Genomic DNA, 18,231 nt, shown 5'->3' on the forward strand with positions numbered 1-18,231 from the left:
GAACTGCAGTCTGAAGCACAGCACATTTCATTGGGTTGGATATCCAGGGAATTTTGTTTATTATTTTTAAAAGGGCACCATTAATTGAACACTTCATCATAATGTTCATTGTTCTTATTGATCAAACTTAAAAAATTAACAACTAACCTTTACTTAAAAGTGCAAATTTTGCACAGGGGTCCTATGAATCAAGACTTTCTCTACTTCTGAAATATAGAGGCATATTTTTAACCTTATATTCTGGCCAACTGGTCTCTGTTCCAACTGGTCTCTGTTCCCTTAGCCCCACACTTTCTTACTAAGGGTCAAAAATGAAGTTTAAGGATTGATGAGTAACCTTTTAAAATTTTAACTGTTTTTGTTTCTTTGCCTACACCAGTCAGAGCCCCAGGGTCCTAAACTTTGGGCCCCAGCCATAGAAAACTAAGTGGCTGGAGTACTAGAGGGAAAGGAAAGAAAAAAGGTCAAGTTGATTTTTCCTGTCCTGATTGCAGCCAGTTGGAATCTTTAAAGCAGAAGTGGGGGCATCCTGAGCATGGGAAGTAGGCAGACAGTCTGCCTGTTGGGGATAGAGGTTGAACTCCACTGAACTTATTAAGTACATTGACTGGTGAAGCAGCACCATGGAGAGTGTATGGACTGTTGGACTATAAACAAGCATTTCTGTAGTACTATACCTTGCCAGAAAAGTATCCTGGTTCCTCTTGCACGTGTGTTCATTCTTTGTTGCCGAAGAAGACCATGTCATCAGAGAAATGATGACATGACTTGCACTTGACTTTGTTTTGAGTGAGGGAGGGCTGTGCAGGTCACCAGCCTCACTTCTCCTCCAGAGCCATCTGAATCCAGTGACCAGATATTGATCAGGATGACTGGAGATGACCCAGGATGAGTCAATTAGGTTAAGTGACTTGGCCAAGGTCACACAGCTAGTGAGTGTCAAGAGTCTGAGGTGAGATTTGAACTCAGGTTCTCCTGACTCCTGCACTGGTGCTCTATCCACTGCACCACCTAATGGCATCTTGAAAGGGAAAGAGAGGAAGAAAGTGGGAAGCTGAGAAAAGAAATAACATCTGGCAGCCTCTGGAGCAACTAAGTCTTCCCAGAACCTAGAAAACCTACTCTGCCCTGACTAGGCTCTAAATCCCAGGCAGCCTCACTGTGGGGAAAGAACTGCTGGCATATTGGGTGTACCTGAACACAACCTGTATGTACATCTGTGAATGAGAATTTGAGTTACAACTGGGGAAGGGTGAGGGACAAATAATGCCTGTTTAATTCATAGGGCCAGGAGAACAATGAAGTGTCATTGGACATTTGGACTATGAACTAGAGGGGAAACTGGACACAGGCTATGCATCTGTATCAAGTTTTTTTTCCCCATGTAGTTCAATGAAGCCCTTATGGAAAACACACTGCCTCTGTTACTCTGCGATTCTGGGAGACCGCAACAAAAAAGTAATCATCTATCACTGTGTAAGTCCTTGTTATGTGCTAAACTCAGTAACTTTTTCCAAAGAGTTTCTATTCTACTTGCAGTATAGGTTGGTGGTGATATTAAGAATATGGGATTTTCTCAGAGATGCAAATACAAGATTTATGCAAAGTAAATACAAAGAGATTTCATTGGAGATATTGAGAGTAGACTAACATTTGGTGGAATTAGAAGATGTTCTTTCAAGGAGATGACATTTTAACTGAGTCTTGAAGGGAGCTATGAGCCCCAGGAGGCATAAGTGAAGAGGAAGCATCCACTATGGGTCAGAAACTGGGGATATAATTTTGTTTGTATAAAAATGAAGGGGCAAGAGATGGACTCTTGGGTATAGCGAGCAGTATGTAAGAGTACATGACAGGGGAGTAAAGTGCATTTAGCCAGGAAACTCAGTTTAGAGCTCTGCTGTGAATGGATTTAAGGGTCCAATTCAGTAGATGGGCTTGAAACTACTGAAATTTGGAAACTGAGCAGACACTGTACTTCAAATGACTGCTTCCATGAAAAGTACATGATTACATGGATCACTGGTATGACCAGCTAACCAGGCTCTTTGATTCTCATATCACCCTTCACATAATCAACCTTTAAACAATTTTCAGAGAAAAAATTTTTCTAATCAGAAATTCTGATAATCCATCCTACTGTCTAGAAATTTTCAGTGGCTCTTCAGGACCTATCAGAGATAGCTAGATGGCTCTTATTACTATTAATTTTGTTGTTATTATATAACATGGACTTGTGGTCCTTTGGAGATCCTATTCTGGTAGACTGTTCTTCTTGGTGGACATGAAGGGAACGGTGATAGAGAAGATGACTGAGCACCCCTAGACAATTCCTTGTTGTGTGTGATTGCAGACAAGGCATGTGTTCCCACACTGAGCCTCAATTTCCTAACTTAAATAGTGAGTTAATAATATTTGTACTACCTGTCTGAGGGCAGAGATGTTTTGGCAAATGTTTAATAACCGGTACCTCAGGAAATTAAAAAAAAGCATGTGCAACATAGTTTTAAGTTTAAACTGCATTATTAACATGGCCTCAATTTTTTAAAGTTTAGACAATTAACAAAACAATGTCAAGCCCTGATTTGTACTATTTACTAGTTTCTTTGGTGTCCATACTCTGCTCTTAAAATCTAACATAAGCTGCCTCCAGTCTGTCCCCGCACAGGTCTTTTTCTTTTAATAGAAAGTGTTTTATGAACATCAAAGTGCTCAAAATGTGATTAATTAGTAAACAGAGTGTTGCAGTGACCAGAATAGCCAGGAATGATAAGCAAGAATTTGCTACAGGTCTTGAAACCCATGTAGAAACTGTGGGAGTTTCAGGTAAGGCTCCCATTCATTCCAAACATCTGTGTAGAGAGACGCTGCTTCAGTATTTCTCTTTGTAGCATCATCCTGTGCCAACTCTCTCTACCTTGGTACTATGGCTTCTCTTAAATGCTTGGTAAGGTCTCTGTAATAATTTAGAAACAGAAAAAAAAACCCTTGAAACAGTTTTGTAATTTCTGGTCAGTGAGAGTAATAGCGTTGGATTTCATTATCTTCCACAAGTGTTTATGAAGTTTATAAATTTTTAATGAGAGAACAAAATGTGATTGGAAAAGTTTCCTTCCCCCCAGAAAGTGAAACAAGCCCACTCTGAGTCGTGTCTAAGCTCTTTCATTCTGTAAGGTCAGTTAAGATATTCAAAATTATTTAGCAAAGCTTGTGAAGTCACACTTCACATACTTAAACAAATTAATCTCTTTATGTCCACAGGTGGAAAGCAGTGGGGATGTGGAGGGACATTAATCACTGCATTTGGTGACATGAATAATACATTTCTGTGCCTTCCTTCCTTCAGTTTCCCTGATAACATCGGTACACCACATGTTTACCCATTTGACATGTATCTTGTGGCTCTCCCAATGGATAATGCATGGCAGGTGTAGGCATTTATTCTTTTAATATCCTATAAACTAATCAAGTGATCTTCGCATGCAGAAAATGGGTAGAGATTTTCTTTTCACTCTTCTAAGGAAGAGTCCTTGGTGACTGGGGGCTTTAACAAGGAAAATCTGAAATGGAAACCCTTCATTTCCATTCTGTTTGCATATCTGTTGTTTTAAATAAAGACCACAAGTGGGAGTGATATCTGTCTCTTTGCTTTTCTATTGGTTATTCCTCATGTCTGCAATGCCCTCTCTTCTTACCTGCCTCTTAGAGCCCCTGGGTTCCTTTGAGGTAAGGCTCAAGTGTCTTCTACAGAAAGCTTTTCCTCTTCTCCTCAGATGATAAACAGGCCTATGCTTATCAGTTTATGTTGTATTCTGCCCAAAAGAATGTAATTCCTTGAGAGAAGAGAGCTTTTTCCTTTTTTCTTTTTATCTTTAGTACCTAGCACTGGTGTCTTGCACAATGCTGTTTGTTGTCTTTTTTTTTAGTTTTAGTCATGTCTGACTCTGTGACCCATATGGAATTTTCTCGGGGACAATACTGGAGTGGTTTGCTATTTCCTTCCGCAGCTCATTTTACAGATGAGGAGACTGTAGCAAACAGGTCACAAATTTAATAAGGTTCTGAGGTCAGATTTGAACTCTGGTCTTCCTGACTCCAGGTCCAGCACTCTATGCACTGTACCACCTACCTGCCTAGGCTGCACACAGGAAGCATTTAATGCTTTCTGGAATGGGTTTGGATCATGTTGGATTAGAAGGGTACCTTAGTTAAGGCACTATAGGAACATATTACTTAAAATTGAGTCATTGAGGACAGTGGGATTGAGAGTGATGCAAAGATTTATTACAAACCATGGTATTTAAGAGAACATTTTACAGTTACTCTTATAAAGACTAATATACTTCAGTTACTTTTGTACTACATGTAAGTCTGCTTTAAAAATGAAAATTCCAGTTTGATTAAAATTTTTTTTTGTGTTTGTAGATCATTATGGAAGTGCACTTTTCATGAGATGTATGATTCTCTATGCATAGAGATTCATATTTCTTAATCTTGTCAAATGTTTATTTTTTATAGTGCATTGGGTGTTCATTTGTCAAGACTATGTCCTTCAGTACAAAGTGCAAATGACAATTGCAGAAAAAATGACAAGCAGGATTCATTGGCTCTAGAAGATTCTATGGGGTAATTGATTCATTTGTGTTTTGAATTTATACAGTGAAAAACATTAAAAGAAAAGTAATGAAACCAGTCCCTCTTTGCCCACTAACTCTGGAAAAAGAAAAGAAATTTGATATTCCAATGCAACCTGTGGTTACACCATGGATATGTTTTCCTTATACAAGTAAGCAGGGTGTGGACTTTGACATAAAAATGGAAATACTGCAATGATTACCAATTTTTTTCTCCTTTCAGGGGATGCTTTCTGATGGTTTATGAGTCTGAAGGTACTTCCTGTGTTTTGTCACTGAGGATGACTGTGTGTGTTCATCCTTCGTTGCTGAAGAAGACCATGCCATCAGAGAAATGATGACATGACTTGCACTTGACTTTGTATTGAGTGAGGGAAGGCTGTGCACTTCTCCTCCAGAGCCATCTGAATCCAGTGACCAGATATTCATCAAGATGACTGGAGATGACCCAGGATGAGGCAACTGGGGTTTAATGACTTGGCCAAGGTCACACAGCTAGTGAGTGTCAAGTGTCTGAGGTGAGATTTGAACTCAGGTCCTCTTGACTCCTGCACTGGTGCTCTACCCACTGCACCACCTAGCTGCCCAATTGAGGATGACTGATTGAAAAGACAAAGGAAAAGGGGTGGAGTTGTTTATCCCTAGCCTTAAAAAGATTCATTAAGAGCTGCTGTTGATAGGAAGGGAATTCACTCATCCTACCTCAGCTAAGAGTCAGGGTCAACAAACTGGCCTATTACCCTTTCCTTGTTGTTCTTGTCCCTCCCCTCCCCCCCGCTCCCCCCTCCCCCCCAGTATCTTCAGTAAGCCATGTGGTCTTTCCTTTGGTGCAGTGGAGAGTGCTGGAGTCAGAATCAGAGGTCTTGTGTTCAAATCTTGGTTCTGGCACTTGGTACCCATGTGGCAATGGCCAAATTACTTTTCCTCTCTGGGAATCCATTTTTGTGTGTGTAATACAAGGGGATTGGACTAAATGGCCTCTGAGGTACCTTGCCACTCTAAATCAATAATCCTAAACTGGAAACCTTCCATTATTGGGGGGGGGGGGGGGGTTGGTGGAGGAAAGGGGAGAGAACAAGGGTTTATTAGGCATCTACTATATGTCAGGCACTGGTGTGTATGTGTGTGTGTGTGTGTGTGTGTGTGTGTGTGTTTTATAAATATTCTCTCATTTGAGAGTGATAAGGACAATGGAAGATATTCTTATGGCCACCTTAAATTGTCCTTTTGTCATTAAGGATAGAGCAGTGAAATTAACCACAGAAAAGACTAAATGTGTTTACTAGACCTGAGGGATGTTGGCACTCTCACTTTATAAGAATGATAATAACCCCTCCCCCCCCAAAAAAGAATCAACACTAGCATCACTGGCTGCAGAAGATGCTGGAGGCAACATTGGGATGGAGAGTGGTGACAACCCAGTGGAGAAATAGAGAACAATGTCTCTGAAGGTAGAGGAAGCAATGGAAATGGACAGAGTGTCAGCAAGGCACCAGCAGGGCTCAAATGGAGTGGTAGTGGCAAGGCAACTCTAGTAACATTCCAAGAAGCTAAAGGAAGTGAGGTTTGCTAATGAGGACAACTGGGACACCAAACTATGAGGATCCAGGCAGGAGAGTTTTCTAGGCATGGTGCGGTTGACTGGCACTTAAGTTACATTTTTCCTCAGAACATAAATTGCTGAGTATATAGTTCCTTACCCACCACTGGGTAAACTGTGGGTAATAGTTCTCAGTTATCTGTGGGGAAATGGGATTATAAACAATCCTCTTACCTGCATCCCCCCTGATTAATTTTGCTAATATGTTTCAATTAATTATTTTGACATTTGATCTGTGGTTCATGCCTGTATTATGAGTAGGATATTCACTGGATGGGGGCTTCAGTCAAATTGGTATCTCACATTGAATTTGGGTAAACCCTGATTTCAGTCTATCATACTCCTCCCTTCTCTTATCCCCATCCCCTCTATTTTCTTGGAGGACAAGACAGATTTCTACACCCCATTGCCCGTATATCCTATTTCCCAGTTGAGTATAAAAACAATTTTTAACATTCGTTTTTAAAACTTTGAGTTCCAACTTCTCTCCCTTCCTCCCTCCCCACCTATCCCCACTGAGAAGGAAAGTAATTCCATATGTGTTATACATGTTTAGTTATGCAAAAGTCTTCCATAAAAGTCATGTTGTGGAAGACTAACTATATTTCCCTCCATCCTTTCCTACCCGCCCCCTCATTTATTCTATTTTCTCTTTTGATCCTGTCCCTCCTCAAAAGTATTTACTTCTAATTACACACTCTTCACATTTGTTCTCCCTTCTAGCATCCCCCCAACCCCTGCTTATCCCCTTCTCCCCTGCTTTCCTGTAGTGTAAGATAGAGTTTCATAACAAATTGAGTTAGCATATTATTCCCTCCTTAAGCCAAATGTGTTGAGAGTAAGGTTCACTTTTCACCTCTCACTTCCCATCTCTTCCCTTCCATTGAAAAAGTTTTTACTTGCCTCTTTTATGTGAGAGATAATTTGTACTGTCAGCCACTGGATTCCCCCACAATTTGTGCGTAGAGCTCCAGAAACAGTCACTGTCTCTGCCCTTGCTGCTGTTGTGGCTGCCACGGTTTCCTCTGCCCCCTTCCCCCCTCTGCCACCCTGGGGCCAGGGTCTGACCACTCTACTCTCCCCCATTGGTCCCACAGGCTTTTTCCACTGACCTTCCAATTTGTCCTCAGCGTTTTGGGGTCATGAAATCTGGAAATTGTCACAGGTGTGAGAGATTCAGTCTCCCCAAGGTCTGGTCAGGTCCTGTCTGTGCTGGCACAGTCCACCCTGGACTGCACCCTGCCACTTGTGTGGTGTGATAAACACTTCCCAGTGACCCTCCAGACTGTTTTGGGCTGGAGATTTGCATCACTCTATCATTCTGTGGGTTCTGTAGCTCCAGAATTTGTTTAGTGCCATTTTTTACAGGTATTTGACTGGGTTTGGGTGCATGCTTTTACTCCACCATCTTGACTCCATCCCCTTCTTAGCTCCTTGATGGCTTGTTCAATTTCTTTTTTTAAAGATAATGCTATTTAAATATTCAGTTTATTTTTCTGTTAATCTGGGAAATTTTTACTTTTGTAGATATTCATCAATTTCACTTAGGTTGTCAGTTTTATTGACATATAATTGAATAAAGTAGGTACTGATAATTGCTTTAATTTCATCTTCATTGGCATTGCGTTTACCCTTTTCATTTTTTATACTGACAATTTAGTTTTCTTCTTTCTTGTTATAGGGAAGAAATTAATCAGTGGCTTATCTATTTTGTTTTTTTTTTTTAATAAAATCATCTCCCAGTTTTATTAGTTCAATTTTTTTTACTTTCAATTTCGTAAATCTCAGCTTTAATTTTCCAGATTTTAACTATAATGTTTAACTGGGAATTTTTAGTTGATTCTTTTCTGTTTTTTTTTCTTTGCATATTCAATTAATTGATATGTACTCTTTCTCTCCTTTTTTAAATTTGAGGCAAGTATTTATTAATATAAATTTTCCTCTAAATACCACTTTGGCTGTATCCCATAAATTTTGGTATTTTGTCTCATTGTTGACGTAATCTTTATTGAAATTATTAATTATTTTTATGATTTGTTCTTTGATCCTCTTACTCTTTAAGATTAGATGATTTAGTTGCCAAATAATTATTAACTTATGCTCTCAAGGCCCTTTATTAAATGTAATTTTTATTGCTTTATGGTCTGAAAAGGATACATTTAACATTTCTGTTTTTTTGCATTTGGCTGTGAGTTTTTTACACCCTAAGACAGGGTTGGGGAACCTGTGGTGTCAAGGTCATATGTGGCCTTCTAGGTTGTGGAGTGTGACCTTTTCACTGAATCCAAGTTTTACAGAATAAATCCTTTCATTAGGGAAATTTGTTCTGTGAAATTTGAATTCAGTCAAAGGGCCACACTTGAGGACCTTGAGGGCCAAATATGGCCTTCAGGCCGCAGGTTCCCTACCCCTGCCCTGATACATGGTCAATTTTTGTGAAAGTGTCATTAGAGGTGAGAAAAACATATAATCCTTTCTATTAAAGGTGAGAAAAATGTATATTCCTTTCTATTCTCAGTTTTCTAGAGAGGTCTATAATATCTAACTTTTTAAAAGATTTCATTCATCTCTTTAACTGTGTATTTCCTTTCATCCTGTTTTCTTCTATTTTCCAGGTCGGTTGTTTTTCTGATGAAACATTTCATATTTTCTTCTATTTTTTCCATTTTTTGATTTTGTTTTATTATTTCTTGATGTCTTATGGAGTTATTAGCTTCCACTTGACCAATTCTAATTTTTAAGGGATTATTTTCTTCAGTGAGCTTTTGTACCTCTTTTTCCATTTGGCCAGTCATGCTTTTAAAGGAGTTATTTTCATCAATGAATTTTTGTACCTCTTTTTTCATTTGCATAATTCTGTTTTTTAAGGTGTTATTTTCCTCAGCATTTTTTGTGCTTTTTTTACCAAGCTGATAATTGTTCTTTAATAATCTTCTTCCTTTGCTTTTATAACTTTACCTATTTTTTCTCTACCATTCTGATTCTGAAACTGATTTTTAGGTTTTTCAAGAAATTCTTCTTGGGTTTGTATCTAATTCACATTTTTCTTTGAGGCTTTTTTGGTAGCTGTTTTGACTTCATTATCTTCTGAGTTTGTGTCTTGATCTTCCCTGTCACCATAGTAGGTTTTTATGACCAAGCTCTTTTTGTATTGTTTGGTCATTTTCTACTATATTTCTTGATTTGGAATTTTATTTAATGTTGAACTTTGTTCCTGGTGTGGTAGGGAGAGGGTGTTTACTTCAAGCTTCACATCTTTCCCCACTGCTATTTCTAGAGTTCTGAGGAATCTCAGGTTTTAGGTGCTTCCAATGTGATGTGATCTAGGGAGAAGTGTGGTTACTGTCCTTTCTTCCTTACCCAGGAAGAGCCTCTGATTCCTTTGCATTTCAATTGATACTGGTCCTCAGGGTCTCTCCTCCCTTGGGACCAGAAATGATGCTGTTTTTCAGGATCTTTGATCCTTTGGGGTTGGAAATGATACTACCCCTTGAGGCTTCCAGTCCTTTCTGACCAAAAGTGTTTCTCCCTGCCCTTGAACTATGATCTAGAAGTGGGTATGGGCAATGGGGCTGCCAAACAGTGTCTGGTCCTATCAGACTAATACTAGCACAGAGGCTCCCTGTAATTTTTTTCTCATAGTTGCCAGGTTCCCTTACTATCTCTGGCTTGAAAGCTCCCAAAGCTGATGCTGTTTCTGTCACTACCAACTGGTTCCACCCCTGGTTTTTCATCCATAGGGGCTCTAGGCTAGCCTCCTCACCTATGTCATAAATCACTCTTTCCAATCTCCTGTGTTATCCTAGGCAATAAGAATGGCTCATTCTGACCTTCTTTTGACTCTGCCACTCTGGAATTCATTTTGAGGTGTTATTTTAAAGTTGTTTGGAGGGGAATGTTCAGAGAACTCAACTGAGTGCTCTGTCATGTTGGCTCCACCTCTGGAAGACTACTTCAGTCTTTTTTAGCTTTTTATTTTTATAGCTAGTTCTGGAGTCTTCAGTTTTTAGTACTTCCAAGATGGTGTCATCCAGGAGGAGGTGTGGTCACTTGTCTCCTCGTCTGCACACTGGTCCTTACCTAGGTAGAATCCCATTCCCTTACATCCATATGTGCTATTGCTCTTGTCTCTTCAGGGTCCCTGCTCCCTTGAGACAGCACATGGTCCTCTTTATCCTGAAACTGTGACCTGGAACTGAGAGTGAGCAATGAAGCTGTCAATTACCTTTGTCCAATATTTGCACAGGGTTCTCCTATAATCTCTTCCTGATCAGTTCCCCCTCTCCCCCTCCCCCCCCTTACTCTCTCTGGGCTGAGAACTCCTGCACCTGCTACTGCCACTGTTGAAGCTGTCCAAGGCTCACAGCTGGTGTTTCCACCACACTTTGGACCAATCCCAACCATATTATCACAGACTTGTGCTGATTCCCTAAGTTGTCTTGGGCTGGAAAAGATTTCCCTTCAACCTTTTGTTGGCCATGCTGCTCCAGAATTCAACTTGAGACATCATTTTAAAGTTGTTTGGGGCGGGGGATGTTGGGAGAGCTTTGCTGTAAAGCTTCCTCCATTCTGATATCTTGGCTCTGCCTTTGGGTGCCATTGTTTTCCATGTATTTCCACAAATCTGCCATAGATTGTCTACCCAATATGTTAGAGACCTTCCTCTGGTTATTTTAATATTTGATGGATACCCTGGCTAACATTTGGAACAGGAAGGAAGGAAAGAAACAAGCATTTACTAAATGCTTATAATATAATATGCACTCTGCTAAGCATTTTACAAACATTACCTCATTTAATCTTACAACAACCCTATTTAAGCAGAGTAATGACTCACCCAATGAATAAGTTAATGCGTATCTAAGACTAGATTTGAACTTAGATCTTCCTGACTCCAGCCTTAGAGCTTTATCCGATGTATCATCTTTTTACCTCTTGGGTACCTGTCTATTACACCTTAATGAAGATGATGATCATGATGACCATGATAAGGACAGCAATAAAATAGCTAGTCCTTGTATGATGCTTTAAGTTTTACTAAGTTCTTTAGAAATATCTCATTTGATCCTCCTAATAAACCTGGGACAGAATTACTTCCATTATCTCCATTTTATAAATAAGAAACCTGAAGATGACAGAGATTAAGAGACTTGTGTAGTGTCAAGCAAGCTAGTAAGTATCTGAAGTGGAATTTGAACCCAGGTCCAGTGCTCTATTCATTCTCCTTAAAAGCTTTTATACTATTAGCTTGTTTCATTTTCCAATCATTCATTCCCTCCCTGATATCTTTTATGTGTATTAATTAACTTGAATTTAATTTAACAAATATTTCTTAAGTAATTACTCAAGTAACTATAAGTAAGTATAAATAGCTTGAGTAGTGATTGTATTGGATGTTGGGCATGAAAGGGAAAAAAACAACAACCTGGCACCAAAAAACAAAAACAAAACAGTTCCCAACCCTGAAGGAGTTTACATTCCTCCGAAGGATACAATACAAAAGCAGATAAGTACATGCCTGATCACTTGAGGGGGAAGGAAACCCTGATAGCTAAGGAGATTAGGAAAATCTTCTTATGGGAGATACCACCTGATCTAAGCCTGGGAAGGACTTAAGGAGTCTAGGAAGTGGAAGTAAAAAGGGAGTACATTCTAGGGATGATTAATGTAAAGGCATGGAAGTGGGGGATTAATGATTGAGTTCATAAGTAATAAGTAATTTAGAATAAATATCATGTATATAAGTAATCTAGAATATATAATATAAATTACATGTATTATATATTAGAATATGTGTAATCTAGAACAAAGATCATGTATCTGAAGTAGAATAATAAAAAATAAATCTGGGAAAGATAGATTGCATTCAGCTTTAAAGTGGTTAATGCACATTAAGCAAGGTCTGGAGTCAATCCATGCTTTTCCTTAGCTATGTGGTGAAATGAGCACTGCTGTGGGGGCTGATAACCTTGGGTTCTTAACTGAGATGTTCCTCTTTTAGTTGTTTGATCCCAGGGGAGGCAGCATAGTCTAGGGGAATGATGGTTGTTTAAGTCTCAACTCTGCAACTAATTGTTTATGACTTTGGGTCAGCCTCTTGACCTCTCTGGGCCTCAGTTCTCTCACCTATAAAATGGGGAGGTAGAACTGGATGACCCTGAAAGTCCCTTACAACTCTTTGATTTTATGACCATGACTTTCTAAGTCAATTAACTTTTACGAGCTGTAGTTTCCTCTTCTATAAAATTAGGCTTATGATACCTGCCCTTTGAACATGCAGACTTGCCAAGTTCAGTTGAAATAACATCTTTGTAATTTGTTAAATGGGACAGCTAGGCGGTAGAACGCTGAACCTAGAGTTAGGAAGACTCATCTTCCTGAGCTCTAATCTGGCCTTAGAAGCTGTGTGATCTTGGGTAAGTCACTTAACCCTATTGGCTTTAGTTTCCTCATCTGTAAAATAAGCTGGAGAAGGAAATGGCAGAGCATTCCAGCATATTTCCCAAGAAAAGTCCAAATGATATCGTGAAGAATTGGAAATAACGAACCTGTTAAGTGCTATACAGATGTCAGATACTATCATTATTGAAAAAAAAATTCAGCTCTAAAGTTGAGTTTTGTCAAAAGTCAAAAGGAGATGCTATTGTGAATCAAAGGATGATGTTAACACATTTTTATAAACGTAAAGACAGTTTGTTCACAGGACTCATTAAATGGAGGATACTTTCAAGGCAATTAAAATATTAGCATGTAGCACATTTGACAGACCCATGAAATATTTGTCCTTACTATAGCAGCTGATGACAGAAAGGTGGCCCACAAGGCCTACTATGTGCTCCTGCTCCTGATTGTTTAAGCAACGTTATAATAATAAAATAGCTAACATTTATATAATGTTTTAAGTCTTGGAAAGACTACATATATCATTTCATTTGATCTTTACAACCAACCTGAAAGATAGGTCTATTATTCTACCCATTTTGGAGACAAGAAAACTGAGGAATATAGAATTTTAAATGACTTGCCCAGGGGCACATACCTAGCAAGTATCTGAGGAAGGTCTTCTGAACAAGGAATCAGATCTTCCCAATTCCAGGTTAGTGGTTTAGTGTACTAGACACTAGGAAATATAAGAAGAGCAAATATCATTCAAACTGAGTGTTTGTGCCTGACATATAGTAGAGCTTAATGAGCTTGAATTGGACTGATCTGCCATAGCTGAACACCCTGTACCTTGACCCCAACATTGGGATGTCATTTTGGTCCTCTTCGAGTATGGAAGATGAATAGTAACCACTACACTTCACTGCAACATAATTGAACAATGTCATAGAATTCCTCTAAAACAAGCCACATACCAACAGCAGAATTCTGCCCTTTCTTCTGTAGTTCTAAAAGATTGCATTAATCTCACCCCCAAGGAATTCTTGATGAGGTCCATTGATTGATACCTCCACAGTTATCTGTTAGGGAGAAGCATTGCAAACATAAAGATATAAAATTAAGTGATTATTATATCTCAAGAACTAAAGGCAGCTATGAAGGCAGCTACAATTTACCTATAAACACATATTCAAATATGGAAGAAAAATAATTGCATGAATAGCAGCAAATTGTTTCATCAGACATCTTTCTGTGTGACTCTTCATTTCAAGATCTTAGGCTTTTAGTAGAACAAGTACATGGACTCTAGGAGTTGAACATGTTTGTAAAAGAAGGCATAGGCTTCGGGCCAGGTCTCTAGCAGCCCCTGAATCATCTCTGTGCTGCACAGTGTTGGGATCTTTTGGCTCTTTCTGTATTCATGAATCTTTTCAAAGTATCACTAGCTTTGAGAAATTGTCTTAAGGTTGTTGGTTTTCAGGTTTTACCCACAGGGGCTACAATAAGTTGAGAATAATTAGATAAGGTGACAGTCTACCGAATTGCATTCTCCCATTGCAGAGCTGTTCTTCATTAATATAAGTTGCTCAGGAAATAACTATGAAGACCACAGGTCTTTGCGTTCTTAGTGACACTTGAGATCACAGAATTCTAAAGTTAGAAGAGACCTTATCGACCTGGACACCCTGGATGTTGGGAGTGTATTCCTTGGCGTTGGCCCTGGATCATTCCAAGAGACTGTCCAGGCTTGTACATTCTTTTTGTCTTTCCTCCTTCCACTTCCATTTTTCTACAGGGTAAATTAGGTATGGATGTTGGAAGGAGTGACGGGCGGAACAAACCACAAAATGGTTACTTGATAAAATGGTAAAAAGAGGAGAGGAGAGGTCTATTGATTTTGCTGAGCTTGTGCTGAAACCAATAGTCTGTCATTCAGCATGCATTTAGTAAGCAATTACTATGTGTTAAGCATTGTGGTCAGCCCCAGGAATATGAAGAAAGGGAAAACCAAATCCTGCTCTCAGGGAGCTTACCTATATGCAAATGAGAGAGACAAGATGAAAATACCTAGGTACATACAATCTATGTGAGTAAGTTGATATTAGTCTCTGAGCAGATTGTAACAGGAGCCAAAAGTTATGACTTAACCTTTTGTAAAATTTACATTTATTGTTTGTTCTTTCTGTAATATTCCTTTTGTGTGCAAGAATAAAATACCTGTCTCATACCTGATTCAAACTGAGTACCTCTTTTACTGGGCAGGAAGGTGGCTTAGTGGATAGAGCACTGGGCCGGAATTCAGGAAGACCTGAGTTCAAATCTGCTGTGTGACCCTGGGCAAGTCATTTAGCCCTGTTTGCCTCAGTTTCTTCATCCGTAAAATGAGCTAGAGAAGGAAATGGCAATCTATTCCAGTATCTTTGCCAAGAAAACCTTAAATAGGGTCACAGAGAGTCAAACATGACTGAACAATGACAACAAAAATATCTTTTACTGCCCCCTATACTTTGAAGGGAGACATGAGCCATAACAAGCCATAAGGTACTTCTCTCCTTCTCCCCTCCTCTCCAAGGTTGCTGGGTTGAGGACTTCAACTGAAGTATATGAGAAAAGGGACCCTCCTTTCACCAAAGGCCAGATTCTGCAGGAATAAATCTGGTCAAACTCTATGCTTGGATGTAGAGCAGAAGATGATATGGGATTCTGAACCACCATGTGTCCAGCCAAGTAATACCTAAAGGCTTGACTTGCAATAATGAAATATGGTTAAGCAAAAAGAATCACTATCTTGTCCATATTTGACAAGGAATGCTTCCTTCTAAACCAATGAGACACCACTGCCTGGAGACCAGGTACAGTTTCATTTTCTTTTAACTGCATTGAGTACTTTGCAAAAGAAGCACTTTAAGCAAATATCATTTGTGTCTTTGTGTGATGATTAAAAAAAAAACATTGGGAAAGCTGGAGGCAGTTCTGATCTATGAATGGTAGAATGTGTATACAAAGAAACCTGCAAGCAGTATAAAAATAATCATTTGCTCCATTTGTTTGTTGGCACAGTACTTATTCCCTAGTATGGAATTCTTTTGTACAGGAATATATTGTATTGCTTCAGCACAGCCATCCTGAACTGTGTCTCTAATCTCCAGGGTGTTCTCATTATTAGTACAGCAAGTTTTATATGTCTAAATAGACCAACATTTCTGCTATCTTTGTTGTAAATAAGACCCATCCGGCAACAACCCAGATTTTATGCATCTTAGATTTCCAACAACAAAATTTCCCGTGGAGTATAAAACGTTATGTCTTTATTATTAGGCACTGAGTGTGCTGTTTGCTAAACATTCAATGAGGAATTAATTGGGAGAACATTTCAAAGATGCTGATTTTATGTAAAACATCAGTGAAGTTGTATGAAAGGATATTTAGGTCCCTTTTTTTAAAAAGGCAAAGATTTATTAGAAAAAAGAAGGTTGGCATACAATAGGAAAGAATCGAATAGAACAGAATGCTATAAATTCTCTGAGCTTGTAAATTTCCCATAATAGGTTGGCCAATAATTTTAATGTACTCCCCTCACTTAGAGATGCACTTCTGCTCGCACTTTTAAAAGCTCTAAGTTTCGCTGCCTTCCAAATCTATGCATCTCCAGTTGTCAGCTCGTTTTAGAGAGCACGGGATAGCTCAAAGACTTGGGGATGGATTTTTATTGCTCCCTTGTAATAATTATGCTGAGTGCTAAAGTCAGGAGTGACAGCTCTTGAGACTGCTCATATAGCTTTTTTATGCTGCTGTCAATCCAGTTCATCTCTGAGCCTGAGGAGAAGGGGGAAAAAGATTTTCTGCCTCCCCTGGTCATGTTGAAGAGCCTCTAAATACATAATTTGTGATGCTGTGCTCATTTTAATCAGATCACCTTGGAATGCATGTTACATATGGCTTCCAGCAATTTTTTTCCCTGGTAACACTTTGGAGAAAATTTATGCAGAGGTTTTCTCTTGTCATTGTATGAAGTTACTACATTGGCTGAGGCCTGATCAATTGGATATTTGAAGCTCTGTTAAGGGGAAAATTATGTTGAGGAATGAATCCTGGGAGGTCAGTTTAATCTCCCCTATGATAGAGTGACAAGATGTATAGACAAGGGGGATGCAGTGGATGGAATCAGTATTGATTCAGGGAGGATTTTGATTCCAGCCTGCCTAGCATTTTCATTGAATAATGAAGGGAGCAGAGGCAACTGGTTGTAGGAGAGGAGCCAGATTTCATGTCTGCATGTCTCAGCGTTAGATTGGTAGGGAATGGTGTCCCTTCAGTGTCAATCCTGGATGTCAGACAGGTCAATAACTTTTTGATGACCCAGATGAAAGAATTGAGATAATACTCATTAAACCTTGAATGACAGTGTATTACGTGGGATTACTAATACTCTGGAATACAGGGGTGAAAATGACCTTGATTAATAGAAAAGATTGTTCTGCAAAAAAAGAAAAGAAATGAAAATAAAGTATATTACAGTTTCCTAAGATAATAGCTCAGATGCAAGATGGACACAACAGTTGGTCTTTGTATAGCCATTTAGGTATGAAAATTCTTCATAGTTATCATCTCATTTGGTCTTCACAGCATCTTTTATGGATTTTATCCCCTAAGTGAGTACCTGCAAAGACCTTGGCCTAAAGGGCCCAAGGCCTCCCGCTGCATCCTGGGTCATCTCCAGTCATCCTGAGGAATATCAGGTCACTGGATTCAGATGGCTCTGGAGGAGAAGTGAGGCTGGTGACCTGCACAGCCCTCCCTCGCTCAAAACAAAGTCAAGTGCAAGTCATGTCATCATTTCTCTGAAGGCATGGTCTTCTTTGGCAATGAAGGATGAACACAATCCTGTGAGCAGATGCAGCTGGCCGAATGGGGACTCAGCTAGCTGGGTAACTCAACTCATCCTCTCCTCTCTGCCTTTCCCTCCCCTTCCTTCTCCTCTCCAAAGGAAGGTAGATTTGGATCCCCATTTTACTAATGAAGAAACTGAGTCACTGAGTGCTTGGATTATTCACCCAAGGTCATAGAGACAGTAAGCAACATAGACTCATATCATGTGACCAACAAGATGGAAAACCAGACATTTTACCTGATCTTTATACCCTCTCCAAAATAGGAATTATGTACCAAAGATGAAACAATTTCAGCTGTCTCCATGATCTATGAAATCAAGAACCCAAACAAGGTGAAAACTCAATGAAGTGATAGTAGAAAACACCAATAATCCTTACCTCATTTATTTAGTACCCCTCCCCTACACTCACTATGTTCCCTTCAGCAGGGCTGCACATGACCATAGCTGACACATGGGGCTTGCCATTGAATTCAACCCTACATACCATCTAATCTCTTGCTGTCAATACCACTGAGATCCTAACCCTAAAGGGCAGAAATTTGCCCACACGGTGACAGTGGCGCAACAGGACCCTGTGTTGCATTAGAGATTAGTGAGAAGGTGGAGGAAGAGAGGGAATGGTGGGGCAGATACTTGAGTATGTGGGAGTTGTATGGCATTTGACTAAGCCACTGAGGAAGCCTTCAGCATTTACTTGGAGCCAGTTCTGTCCCTTCCCC

This window comes from Notamacropus eugenii, chromosome 3, assembly GCF_028372415.1.
Source record: "Notamacropus eugenii isolate mMacEug1 chromosome 3, mMacEug1.pri_v2, whole genome shotgun sequence".
Taxonomy (NCBI): domain Eukaryota; kingdom Metazoa; phylum Chordata; class Mammalia; order Diprotodontia; family Macropodidae; genus Notamacropus; species Notamacropus eugenii.